This window comes from Cyprinodon variegatus, unplaced genomic scaffold, assembly GCF_000732505.1.
Source record: "Cyprinodon variegatus isolate N-32 unplaced genomic scaffold, C_variegatus-1.0 Scaffold35, whole genome shotgun sequence".
Lineage (NCBI taxonomy): Eukaryota > Metazoa > Chordata > Actinopteri > Cyprinodontiformes > Cyprinodontidae > Cyprinodon > Cyprinodon variegatus.
This window is the reverse complement of record NW_015150488.1, coordinates 1598940-1613302: the sequence shown is the minus strand read 5'-3', so window position 1 is coordinate 1613302 and position 14363 is coordinate 1598940. Positions and strand designations below refer to the sequence as shown.

Here is a 14363-nt window from a genome sequence, read left to right as displayed (position 1 = left end):
TATCTTTTGTATCACATAATATTGTGAAAAGACACTACGTATGTATAAACATTTACACTTTTGTTCATTTTGCAGTTTTTTAAAACACAGCTAATTTTACAACCAGTAGACATTAAATACTCATACTAAAGTAGACAACACAGGACATTAGTAAATTGTGAATAAACAAATACAATTGAAGAAGTTCTTAACAAAAAATAGTGAATCATCAACATTCCTGTGCTTTGAATAACTTTAGCAGATCAACTTTAGCAGCATGATCTTTTTCCAAAACCCATAGACCTCCCTACTGAGACCTTATGTGACTCATTTCTGTATCAAGCCAAACCTCCCATCAGACAATTTAGTGACTTAGTGTATTTTACAGAATTTTGTTTTTTTGGAACAACCAGGAATGTTGTTTTTCAAAGTTTAATTACTGGGCATAAATAAACCTTCTTTTCTTATTTGAATATCGAGAAAAAGAAGAACAGAGCTGCAGTGGCAGCGTGTCAAACACTGTACCTAACATTTTAAATCACTGTATGCAAACCATTGTACTATATTTTTGTCTTTGTAATTATTGTTTGCAGAGTAGTAAACTGCATACAATAACTTCTGGCCCTGCTGAAATTGAAAATATAACACAGGAATGTTTCACACATGCAATATGAAATCTGTTTAAATATGTATCCACACAGGCATACACCATCATGAACTTTGAGACATATGTTTAACATGTGAGCGGCTGCATAAGATACTGTGTGACTCTATAGCGTCCACAATACAAACCATAATCCCTGGTTGATTTGGTAATGCCAGGAATATAGGAAATGCCAATTTAAACTGAAAAAAAACATAATATACAAGTTCTCTACATATGCCTGAATCAAGGGTATCTGACATAAGAATCTCATTGGAAAAACCAAAAGCAAAGGTGGACAACCTTTTTGGTATTTGGGTTTTACACTTCTACTGAGCTGTAAAATCTGAGCTGTAGCATTGAAACTGCAGTAAAATGTAATGAGGGGTGTCACAACATACTGCCTATGACATCATCAGGAATGTGTGAAATATAGAGAAGGCTTTACCCCCACAAGCAATAGACAGAGAAACTGCCCTGGACTGGCCTTCAGGTTGTGCGCCACATAATTAGCTGATACTTTCAGTTACATTTTCAATCTCTCTGTCGCTACATTTTTCAAATGTTTTGAGTCTCCACTATCTCTTCACTCCAAAGATGAACCCGGTAATCTAAAAAAACAAGAAACCAGATCTTATTACTTTACATGATCAGTGTGCTGTCATGATTTTACTAAAGATCTGACCCAAATGCAGAAAACCAAAACAAAGAGACCAGGGGAAAGTTTAACAGGTTTTATTTAGAGCAAGTAGAGAGGAGTACAGTGCTGCTCTGAATACTGTTCAACCGGAACTGGAAAGTGAAGGGAAGACACTGATGTTAGTTCAGGTTCAGTTGGAAATTTGTGTTTTCTTGATTGAAGAAGGGAATTAAGGTTGCAGACTCACGTTTCCAGAAAAAGGTGTCTCTTATGAATCCAGTCGGTGTGGGTTGTTCCAGTGAATGACTTGTTTGTTGGAGGGCGGACAGGGTTTACCCAGATTGGGGTTGTTCCTTGATGAACGGAGAAGCTGACTGCCACTTAGTTTTCCTGCGGTACTTGAACAGGTTATTGTGGAGATGAATCCCCTGCTCAGTGAGAAGCCCAAAACAATCCTTGAGGGGAAAAGTTGATCCAAACCACAAACTTGAATCCTCAGCTCAGTTTGGTGCTCAGAGAATCCTTCCAGGGGGGAGAAGGTTCAAAACATCCAGTTTGCAGGATGACTTCCTGCCAAGAGGCAAAGACAAAAACAGCAAGGTTAAAACTCAGATAAAACTCAGGTAGACAAAAACTCAGTTTGACTCAGCAAAATTCAGCTTGGCTAGAGTACCCAAAACTGGCCAAAACAAAAACTCAGGTTAGACTCTGCTAAACTAAGCATGGCTAGAGTACCCCAAACTGACAAACACTCTGGTGTCGAGGTAGTGGCAGTCAGCAGCTTAAGGGTCCTCAGGTAAAGAGGCAACGAGCTGCAGGTGTGCAGGGAGGCACAATGAGGACGGGGCACCACCTGGTGGAGGAGAAAAGGAAACACAAAAACAGACCACACAAACTGGATTCCTGACAGGTGCTGCTGTTGTTGAGAGATATCAATTCCTGTTTTGACTGCTGACCCATATATGTTCTGTGGTGTTGCTCAGCCTCTCTCTATCTGAGCTAACTTCTCTTTTCTGTGATGTCTCCATGTCAAGTGTGTAACTTTGTCATAACATTTGGTCGGGACACTTGGGTGGTGGTTGATGTACCTAGAGTAACGTGACCAGAACGTTTTTGTATTTTTGAAAAAAATGTGCCCAAACAGATATTTATTGATTGCTTTTCTATTAGATTTCCTAATACAAGAGTATCAAAACACTGATATTTATATTAGAGATAGTTAGATAGATACATTTTAGTGCATTATTTATGAAGGGCTAAAAAATATCAAAATATGAAATAATGACTAACACCAGCTAATACAGATGCCAACAGCATTATATCATGCATATCATGCATCCCTAGCAAGTACACAATTTCATTTTGTCTGTCTGTCCGTCCATCTTTGACAAATTATGATTCCCGGACACCCAAACTATTAAGGTGACATGATTGCTGATGGACAGATGGATGGATCGATTGATGATTTAACTTTTGAAAAACCTATAATGCAGCAATAGAGTTGATTCCTTCCCGCTATCATCACAACCCCCAGCCCAATCAGGGGACCAGAGCACCTCGCCTGTTTAGCCAGGCCAACAATTCCCTATAACGGTCCCCTTTCAGAGACATAGACAGCTATTGGGTACTGCGGGCTAACAAAGAACCCAAATGACTGCCCATTCCCAAGGGTATGGACCTGTTCACCCGCTTCAATTTGGCTGTGTTTTTGGTCCACTCTATAAAGCCTCAAACTTGATGCTTTTTCTGACATTTTGAATTGAAAAAGCTTTCTGGATGGGAAGCGAAATGTCTTCAAACTTCAAACACTGAAAACAAAGTCTAGTGTATTTTTTTTACTTTTTGGGAACATCAGTGATTATCCGCTTTCACAAGCAAAGAAATCTAATGTAGAACTTTGTCCCACATATTGTTGACAGCCAAAGTCTATAGATTGAGGTTATGTTTCAAAAATTATGTTTCAAAAATTATTATTAGAGGAGGATCTCTGGAGAAGCAGCTGAAAACTGGTTAAATGAAGGAGAAAACCCCCAGACTGCAACAATCTTTTATTTTTGTAAATAACATTTTTATATTTAAATAAATTAACAATTTATAAATCTGTTGTAAGGCCCTGGTATAGGCAACAAGTAAAAACTGTCAGGAATTTAAACTACCACCTTTCTAAAGACTATAGATGGATGGGCAACATTTTTTATTCATAACACAAAGCTGAAATTCCTTATACAACAGTTTATGTCCTATGTATTGGGTGGAATTTCAAATTACACTGTCATGATCGGTTTAAGGAATCTGACCCACATGAAGAGAAACCACCAGTTTAACAGGTTTATTGGATGTAATGAGAACAGGGTTTGGATCTGGAACTCAGTGAACTGGTGAACCGGAACTGGAAAGTCTGAAGGGGAGATCACAGAGATCTGTTCAGGGACCGTGGGAAATAAGACTGTGGCTTGAATTATGCTGGAGAGGGACTCACGTTTGAGGGGGCTTTTGTCAATCCTTGAATCCAGTTTGTGTGTGGGACTAACCAGAGAAGAGGGAACTCGTTGGAGAGCGGACAGGTAGACATACGTTGAACCCAGAGGAGTAATGGAGCGGAGTGTCACTTGGATTTCCAATGGGAACTTGAATGGATCATGTGGTGATTTTCCCCTGCTCAGTGTGTACTTAGTAAATCCTTCCAGGGGGAGAAGGTCCAGGTATCCAGTTACACAGGAAGGCTTCCTGCTTAAGAGCAAAGACAAAAACAGCATAAGACTCAGAGAAACAAAGCTCAGGTTAGACTCTGCTAATCTCAGCTTGGCTAGAGCACCCAAAAATGGCAAACACTCTGGCATCGAGGTAGTGACAGCCCACTGCTCAAATACTCCTCCAGGAATGAACCAACGAGCCGCAGGTGTGCATAGAGGCCCAACGAGGACAGTGCACCACCTGGTGGTGGAAAGAGAAGAAACAAACAAACAACCCACACAAACTGGATACCTAACATGCACAATATTTTGTTTTCTTTTTATATCACATATTTTATCAGAAAAAACAGCTTATTTTATAGATCAGATTCTCTGTCAGGAAAATACCCCATTCTATTGTATATCTGCTGCTAGAGAAAGACAATCTACTTTGATGCATGCAGTTTTGAGGTGTGCTCATCACGTTTTGTTTTCTGAAATATGGAAACCTCTGATATTGCTCCAAAAATCAATAATTTCATATGTTAGACTTAAAGTATTACTTAACCTCATACAAGGCTCAAGTGAATGGTACACAGCCTGTCGTCCTGCCTGTCCACGAGGATCGCTGTGAGTCTGCTCTCTGCTGGACAGATCTGTTCATCTGAGAAGAATGAAGACCATGAAGCTGGCAATAATCTCTTACTAAAATTCCTCCTCCAGCTGTCTTAATGTTATACCCATAAGTTTTTTAAAGATGGTTTTACATGCTTTAGAGTCAGATTTGATTCAAATTATAAACACCTTATGTCATTGTTTTCCCCCAGGCAGTTATCAAATCGCTGTTGAAAAGGTGAAGCTTGGACAAATTGGTCAAGCAGAACTACAGGCCCATTTAAAACTTCCCCTTCATCAGTAGATTATTGAAAAAGTTGTTTTTCAATACTTAAATGCCTTCTTAACATTTAGCAGTCCTTTAATGTCTTCCAGTCAGGTTTCTGTGCCAACTGTAGTACAGAGACTGGCCTGATTAAGGTGTTCAATGACATCTGTATATTAACAGACTGTGGAAGAACCACAGTGCCGGTATTATTGGACCTTAGTTTTGCTTTTGAGACTGTTGATCACTTGGTTCTAATAGAACTTCTGGGTCGACCTTACTGGTACAGAACTTGACTGGTTTTAATCTTACTTGAAGGACAGGGATATTTATTTGTCAGTAGGGAACTTTAAATCAGAGACCAGAAAGATCAAATGTGGAATTATTCAAGGCTCCGTTTTGTGCCCTCTCCCTTTCACTGTCAATATGCCTCCCTCAGCTCAGATTATAACAAACAACATCAGTTATCAAAACTATGCAGAGGACACACAGATTTACATCACAATGTCACCAGGTTACTATGAACCCATCAGAGCATTGCATAGATGTATAGAACAGATCAATATGTGGATGTGCCATAATTTTCTCCAGCTGAAAAAACAAAACAAAACTGAGGTAATAATATTTGGACCTGGCTAGAAAACACTAATAATGGAGGAAATCTTGGTGTCCTGATGGACTCAGACTTGAACATTCAGACGGATATAAAAGTAGTTCGTAAGTCAACATTTTATCACCTGAAGAACATCTCCAGGATTAAAATACCATTGTCCAAGCAAGATCTAGAAAGAAACTCATTAATATTTTCTGTAGAACTGATCACTGCAACAGTGTTTTCATAGGATTTGTCTAAAAACTGTATCAGACAGCTGCAGTTGACCCAAAACGTTGCAGGCTCAATAGAGATAAGAAAGTTCATCAGTCCAGTTCTAAAGTATTTACACTGGCTCCTTGTACATCAGAGAACAAACCTTAAAGTCCTTCTGGTAGTCTATAGATCACCTAATAGATCAGCACCTCCATACAACAGATTTGTTTTCCCTGTATTAACCTCCCAGACTGCTAAGGTCTTTTAGAACAAGTCTACTCTGTACACTCAGAACTAGAACCAAACATGAAAAAGCAGCATTTAGATCCCATGCCCTCTTATCTGATACAGACACCCAGAAGACTAAAATTTCTTTTAAATCAAAGTTAGAAACCCATTTGTTTAGAACTGCCTTTGACTGTTAAAGATAAACTGGTAACCAAGGTAGTCCAGCTGTTTTCAGCTTGTTTTACTTCCTGCTTTTATCATGTTTATTCTAGTTTTATTTTCATTCATGTAAAGAACCTTGAATTGTCTTTTTAGGGAATTCTGCTATACAAATAAACTTGCATTGCCTATAGACACATGGGTATTGCAAAATACCTATATGGGGAGTGGCGTCCTAGTGGTTTGGGAATATGGCTTGAGGTTGTGAGTTTGCTACCCACTCCCACAAACTTCCAGTCTGGGTCTCTGAGCAAGACCCTTAACCCCTGATTGCTCCCCAGGTGCTGCACAGTGGCAGCCCACTGGTTAAATACAGCGAGTTAATTTCTCCAATAAAGTTCAATTTATTTTATTTATTTAAAAATACAAACAGAGACAGTGTCACAATCATAGTTGGAACTTGCATGTTTCCAAACATACATTTAGAATTTGAAGTTAATTTTAAAACTTTCGTATTCAGTTTTTTTCCCCATGCTTTTGATGCAATCAATTTAAAAAAAAATTGAAAGTAGCTTACATTAGGTACTCAAACTGAGGAATACTGTGAGGATTGGTCTAAAAAGAATAACATATTTAAAAAATAAGCAGGCGGAAATAGGCACAATAAGATTATTTCAAACTCCTGCTGAGGCATTTTTTTTTTCCAGGACCAGAAGCAGATTTATAAGCTCTTAAAATGAGTTCTCAGTTTTCCTAATGGATATTTTATTGCTTCTGGACCAAGATACCCTTCCAACCTTCAAACCCCATACTTAAACTGGACAATATTCTTCTCCAGAATCTGGTTTGTAATGGAGAGGGGGACAAGAAGAAATATGCTGAGAAAGTTTAATAAAATTTGTAGGAATATAAGCACCCCTTTTATCAGTCCTCCTCTCAACGCAGGTTACAGCAAAGTTTCCAGCAGTGCCAGTTTTCAATGGTGTGTTTGTGGAGTAGTTGAAATCTGGGCAACTATAACCTGAATATTGGGAATTAAGTTCACATAAAACAAATGAAGTTGGAACCCTTGAGGCTTTTTCTAATGAATATGGTTGGCGGTTGGACAGAAAACAGCTGGGATTCTTTACAAGTGGGCACTTAACAATGCAGCCTAAGACACTTTCCCCATGTTGCTCTGCAAATAGTTTTTTTTTTTTTTTTATCAGGCTGTTTTGGAAAATTGTGGCAGATTATTTTTGACAAATTTCTAGAGCTGACATGCCAGTGTTTGTTAGATTCAATGGAAAATATCACAGCATCTTCTCTAAAAAGAGGTGCAGACATATCATGTTAAATAATCTGTCACAGTATTTTATAAGCTTAACAAAATAAATGATACATGCCTTTATAAAAAATCTCTTTTCAAAAAGGTTTTCTCTCACTGAATTATATCTTTTTTTAATCTTCAGAGTCCAGCATTTAGAAATGAATTTAATAAAATGTGTTTTTATGGATGAGCAACTTACATACTTCTTATTTCCAGTTTCCAATCATTAAATGAAATTAAACAAAGTACAGAGTCTTGCAAAAGTATACAGAGCATATATCCTGTCCACATTTGGTTCTTTTGCATCCACAAAATTTAACACAGTCTTTTGGACTGTTATGGAGCACTGAAATTATATCTAGTGAAAGGTCCCCAGCAAATTGTTTCTTGAGAAAGCTCTGGTTCTCCAATGGTTCTTGAATCAACCATCTGTCTGTATGTATGTCTGTATGTCTGTCTGTCGATACAGTTGTAATGTTATGATTATTGTGGTTCGATAATGACTGGTGATGTTGTAGATTTAGTGTAGTCTTGGTATAGGTGTATGCAAGGGCTATTTTCATTTATTTAAATCTAGTAGAAGTGAACTTTAGCATGCTGTTGTCAGCTTCAGTTATATTAAACATAGGTACCGACGGAGTAATGACTAGCACAAATGCTGATTAGTTGGTAATTTAAGAAAACCGCTAGCGACAGTTATTGCTGAGTTAAATCTTAAACCCTGGATGCAATCCTCTAGCCTGGGAGAAAGAAGAACTTGGAATTATCTCTCATATAAATTGTCAGAAAATTTTCTCCTACTTTTTTGATATTATCAAATAAAATTTTCAACCATCTGATATAAACCTAAAAAGTCCAGGATAAAACATATGTCTTGTAAAATGGTGACCAAAACAAATTAAGAATATAATGTGGGACAAAAATGTCCTCAAGATCAGAGAAGCCCCATGCTTGTTGAAGCTTCTCCTGTAATGCCTAAAACCATTAGTGTCACATTCACATCATTCATCATCAGTATCTCTGATACTGTATGCATTCTTTATAGAATAGTTCAAGCTGTAATCCAAACATGTGATGGAGAGAATACTCAACGATTGGCTCTGAAAAACAGCAGATAAGCTGTTTGCATGACAGTAGTGAATGATGACTTTTTTGCTTTTGCTTATAGATGATTCTCTTACAATAAAGTAAATCCTTTATGTTGTTGTTTTCCACGTGTCTGTTAAAGTTTTTATGTTAGCATAGTATGATTGTTATGTCAGAAATGGATTTACAAAAAGTTTGACCTGTCAAGATTGTTTGAGTGCAAAATCAAGGAATTTGATTTTGGTTTCAAATGCTCACTGCACACACAAATTAAACATCAATATGAGTAATATAGAAAGAATGATATAAGGGATAAAAGGAAAACAATATATAAACAGTACACAGCCTTTTCTTTTTTTTTTAAGATAGAAAAGGCAGGCTGGTTTTTGTTTTTGTTTTTTTTGTTTGTTTCACAGCAGAGTGGCTAACATCTTGGCCTAGAATGTGCTCATTGTTTTCAACACAGAGAGCCTGGGGAAAGAATTTTTTTTCCTGGTAGCTGTATTATTTTTAAAAATAGCACACTGTAACTGGTGACCTAAAGGTGAAACTGAACAGTTTGTGTCCATGATATGTGGGTACTGCTGGGATGTTGGCTAATCTTTCGCTGACCCTGTACCTTTACAATTCCTAGATGGACGGAAAGTCAGCTCTGATCTTTTTTTTCTGATCATTGTTTGTTGTAGTTTGGATTTAGCTAGGCTCAAGTCCAAAAAGTGATCCTTGGGTACATCTCTGGGTGGCAGAGATGGTCCGGGATGAGGTGTAGTCCGAGCTTGACATCATCTACAGTACCAACCTGGTTGCTTGGTAGGCAAATTACATGTACATGCCAGGGTGACAGCTGTGTATTAATTTACCCCTTAATTTAGCCTTTCTCTTGGCTGTGTTGCTTCCATTACATTTACGTGGTTGCTATATTTTTTGTCAAATCAGATTTCAGCCTTGCTTTGCTATGTGAATGAAATCTGCCTACGGCCTTCAGAATGATAATCAGCAGTGCTGGCTGATGTTACCTTCACAATATTAGTGAGAAATATTTTCTTTAACAAATCAGATTTGAGATCTGCCCCACAAGCTGCCTCAGCTAGCGTGCCCATGCAAACATCAGCATTTTCTTTCCTCTGATTGGTCAGTTGAAGCAAAATGTTTAAAGCCAAGTTAAGCAAGCGAAAATCTGTATTTTAGATTAGCTTTTGTCAAATGTTTTTCTAGCCAAAATAGCTTATACTTAGATGGAGATACTAAGACTTCCTGCACAAAGACAGAAGGATGGATTTTGTTTACAAATAATCAGCATCTCTGATGAGTGTGATATATTTTATTTTCATTATGTTCTATTTTATCTGGTAATTTGGTGTAATATTACTATCGCTGCTTTACAGTATTTCATTAAACTTGAAAGTGGTGATATTAACCCCATCTTTGCAAATATGCCACAACCCCCCTGTATTAACATGCATGTGCAATTCCTTGGTGTCAGTCATTCAGGAACCTGTGGCAAGCTCTTCAGACGTCAAGGGTTTAAGAAGTAGATTAAGTTGAAGGGTGCCCACTAAAGGCCTGGGTACCAGATGCACCGCCCACCACCGAAGCCTAACCTTAAAAGTAGACAGGGGGTGTGCCTCATGGATTAAAACTAGTAGTTGGTTCCACAGGAGAGGAGCCTGATAACTAAAAAATCTGCCTCCTATTCTACCTTTAGAAATTCTAGGAACCACTAGTAAACCTGCACATTTGGAGCAAAGTGCTCATTTAGGGACAAAAGGAACATCAGATCTGTGATATAAGACAGTGCCTGGTCATTTACCTAAACTCATTAGATTTTTAGACAGTTTCAGTTTTTTTGACAGGCAAAGTTATTATTTCTCTTGCTTTGACACATTAAAAACGGATATCTGAAAGGTTATTTGTGTGTACCACATAGTGACATGAAAATACAAGGCCTTATAGAAATATTAGTAATTTCTTCTTTGCAATACCTGTTTTCTCTAAAGATGTCCCTGCGTGCCAAAGAATGTGAACTTATTAACATGGAGTGATTCCTGAGGTGAACAGAGGCTTGGGAGGGGCACAGAGGAATTCAGGGCTGCAGGACAGAGCAGGAGGGGGCCTCCACTTTGCAGACAGGTGGACAGGTAAAAACAGAGCCCTCATTGTCCATGGTTTAATCAGGCAGGCAGGTGTGCCACCAAGTACTGCCCTCACTACAGCGGCCCAGCACACTCCCTGACTTCTTGCCTCTTCTCAGTCATTGGCCCCCATGCAATTGGAAGCTGAGACTGCCTACTGTCATGGTTTATATTATTAGGTCGGCTTCAATATTGATGGATTAAAAAACAGCATTTGATGTTATTGGAAGGCTTGTGATGGAAAAATATTATTAGTTGAGAGTGAGATGTAGAATTGGCTCATCCAGTCATTGAAGTTAATGTACTAGTGCTGAGAGCATAATTCTCAATCATGTACACCTGACTATCAGGTGAAATATTCTTGGCCAGAATTGGAAATTACAAAAGTAAGAAAGGTTATGCTAAAGTAGTTAATGCATGAAGCTGTGTGGTCTAAGAATTAGATGTAGTAGCAGATGTGTTGCAGCTTAAGATACAATTCTTCTTAGGCGATCATGGTTGTTAAATCTGTCAGCAGTATGGCCTGAATGTACAGATCCAGGTTACTGTAGAACTTGACTCTGCTGCTCCCCAGCTGTCTTGGACTTCACCCAGAATCTTCTAATATACCTTGGACTGACTCCAGGGTTGTGGTCCATTCTTATCCAAGCACACACCCCTGCTACTGCCAGCCGGACGTCCTCTTGGCCCTGTGCCTCTCCCTAATATAGTTTTACTGCATGAACAGTTCATCTCAAGTGTACCAGTCTTCATGCTCTTAGCATTTAATATTAATGTGAACTATCCAAAGATTTATAGTGTTCTCAAAATCACCACTAACTGTTTCGGAGATTGCAGGAAGGAAATCTGACCCCCCTAGTTTCCAAACATAATTTTCACTGTTCATTTTATTGCTTAGGGTAATCTTCTAAAAGAGGAGAGAAGCTCTGATTTCATTGTAAAATGAAAGGTTTCTAGTAACAATTCCAAGAGCCCCAAAACATATATGAATAAATAAAGGTAAATATGTAATGTATCTTCAAAATACATATAATATACAGAAAGGTATTAAAGCAGATAAGTGCACAGAAAGAGTGTGACCAGAGAATATTGTTTAAAATAATCCCTCTTTTTTGGTCCTCCACTGGATTCCAGAAACTGAAAATAGTTAAGCACTGTCTGGTTCAGGGTCTTGACACGACGTTGGAGCCAAAGCAGCAGGATTGCATCTTGGGGACTTGGATCAGAGTTTGGTCACACTCTTCTTTAACCTGTGGTTAGGTTCGGAACCAATTACTGTCCAAGTGGCGAAGAATCCATTCTGCGGTGCAGTTCATTGTTCTGGTGGTTTGCTGATCTTGGTCTCCACACAGAGGATTTGACTTCAGTCCCATTGTTTTTCTGGCTCAGGCCACACGTATGCTTTTAATCTGCAGACTGTTCTTTGGAACAGCTAATGCTTTGTGGTAATTTGCATTTTATTTTGTTTCCATGTTCAAACATATTAAGCAGTGACGCTATGCTGCAATCACAGCTCATCAGTTCATCATTGTGTGTAAGTGGGTGTTACAGATACGTGGCTCACTTGATCTTTGTTCAAACTGCTTCTCATTCTATGTAACAACTGAATGGAAAGACATTGCTTTAATACAGTGTGAAACGAAGGATGGCAGACATATCTCAACATGTTTCCTTTAACACTTTTTTTTCCTATGTCATATAAACCTCCTAAAACTGTCTCATTAGGAATTTGCTTGCAAGTTAAATATTTTTCAAAACGCTCATAGGTCCCTATTTTGGGACTTTTTATCTAAAGGGTTTTATGCACTACTTGTTTGTTGCACATCATTTCAATAAGGATCAAATTGGTGCTTTTCTAAGTTGATAATGTTCCTTTTTCACATTTTATCATGTTACAACCACAAATAACTGGTGGGTGGAAGATTTGTACATTTAAAGGCCCCTTTCTACACCAGTAGCTCACTGTGAGTAAGGTATAAATGTTGGTGATCACTGCCAAAATGATGGATGTGTGAATAAGTCCTGGCAGCCGATGATGGTGGTGTACAAAAATGTTTGTCAGCTGATCATGCACCTTGTGCAAATGTTTTTTGCAGTCTCAAAAAGGACTAAGTATACTATATTTGGAGAAACACAACACTTGCCATTGCTTTGGGTAGTGGAGTTTCTTCTGTAAAGGACCCAAACTGTGGACCCCCCCTCCACCTTTTCTGGGCTTAAACAACAGTATGTTACTAACACATTTAATAGAGGATTAAAACTGTTATTAAAGACTGGGCAGAGTGGCAATATTAATATATACAATACCTTTTTGATCAAACTGCTCTTGCAAATTCAGATTGTAATATTGCTTAATTGTAATTTTGTTCTAAAAGCCCCCTATGGAATAAGACTTTTGCAAATACACTTAACCATTGGTTAGCAGTATCAAAAATAAATAAATAAAATGAAAATATCTTAACATTAGGATTATGAGGATTTATAATTTAATTTTCTAAAAAAAAAATGAGTTATTTTGTGTCTAGCACCTTTTTGTCTTATGACCATAATCAAAATCTAGTCCAAACAATCACATTCAAGACACCTGCGTAGTGGCCAAACAAATTATGAAAATTTTCATTGCAACACTGGGGAAGTTGCAGAAATAGACAGCATACTGTAGATGGGAAAATCTATGGGCAGGAGAGGTAGTGATTGTGCATTCCACTAATCTTGGGTTTGGGGGATTGGAACATGAAACATGCAATTGCTGAATGAAAGCCAAAAGAACTACCATATACAGTTTGCCAGAAAACATATAGAGGACATATTATGTGTAATGATAGGCAATGCTTAACGAATACCCAAAATAATTTACTCAAACCCTAAATAAGGAACAAATATGTGCATCATGCAGGGATGCATGTCCTGATGAGGAACATGGAAGCTGCCATTAATTGATGGAAAATGTTAAATATTTCTTTTAGATACAGCATTAAATTTGAGACTTAGGCAGTGATAAACCTTGTGGTAAAGCAACAACCTTAACAATGAAAAATAGTCAGTTTCTTTAGTTAAAATCAAATCATATTTATGTGTTAAAATTGTCACTTCTAGATCTAAATTTAATTGAGAATTCATGAATGATGTAAATTTCAAAGCTTATTGTATATCAAAAGATGATCAGGCTTTAAAATCAAAATGTATAGTTAACTGAACTCATAATCTATGTAGATTTATATAGTTACCCATTAAACCTGGGTATTGATAATTTAAGAGATTTAGCTCAAACCTATCCTTTTACTTTAGCAGTCAAAGGACTGCTGTACTTAAGTATTTCCTGACCTTTACTTCCCCTGTTTTATTGCTTGGAGACCAGAATAATGTTGGATTTACCTCTTGTAAAGATCTGATGGTTGGGATTTATGAGGAGCGAGCCAATATGCAAAGTAATAAGATTCAGCAGAACAATATTTGCCATCATATTATGGTTGACTTCAGGGGATTGATTATAAAATATAAATAAATAACTCCAGTTACCAGTTGTAAATAAGGACTCTCCTAACCTGTTTTATCTATTATTTAAACAACTGAGTTCCACAGAAAAAAAGATAACATCATCCAGTGTTGGTACTTGGGATAGAGCATTAAGAATGACTACCTATTGATATGAGAGCCAATAAACATAGAACCATATCAGCTCAGACGCAGGTCAGTCAAACAAAGCCTGCCTCAATTGTTAAAGAACCAGGACAGGTTTTAGACTATGTGTCTCTCACAGTGAACATACACCTACGATGACAATTTCAGAGCCCACCATGATTTCTGTGAAAACTTGCAAAAAAGCA

At 37.7% G+C, this 14363-nt stretch overlaps 1 protein-coding gene across 2 annotated transcripts in view; it reads left to right on the top strand.

Annotated features, from left to right (window-relative positions):
- Nucleotides 1-14363, top strand: part of znf469 (zinc finger protein 469) — a 306945-nt gene that overhangs the window by 157742 nt on the left and 134840 nt on the right. The window lies entirely within an intron of this gene.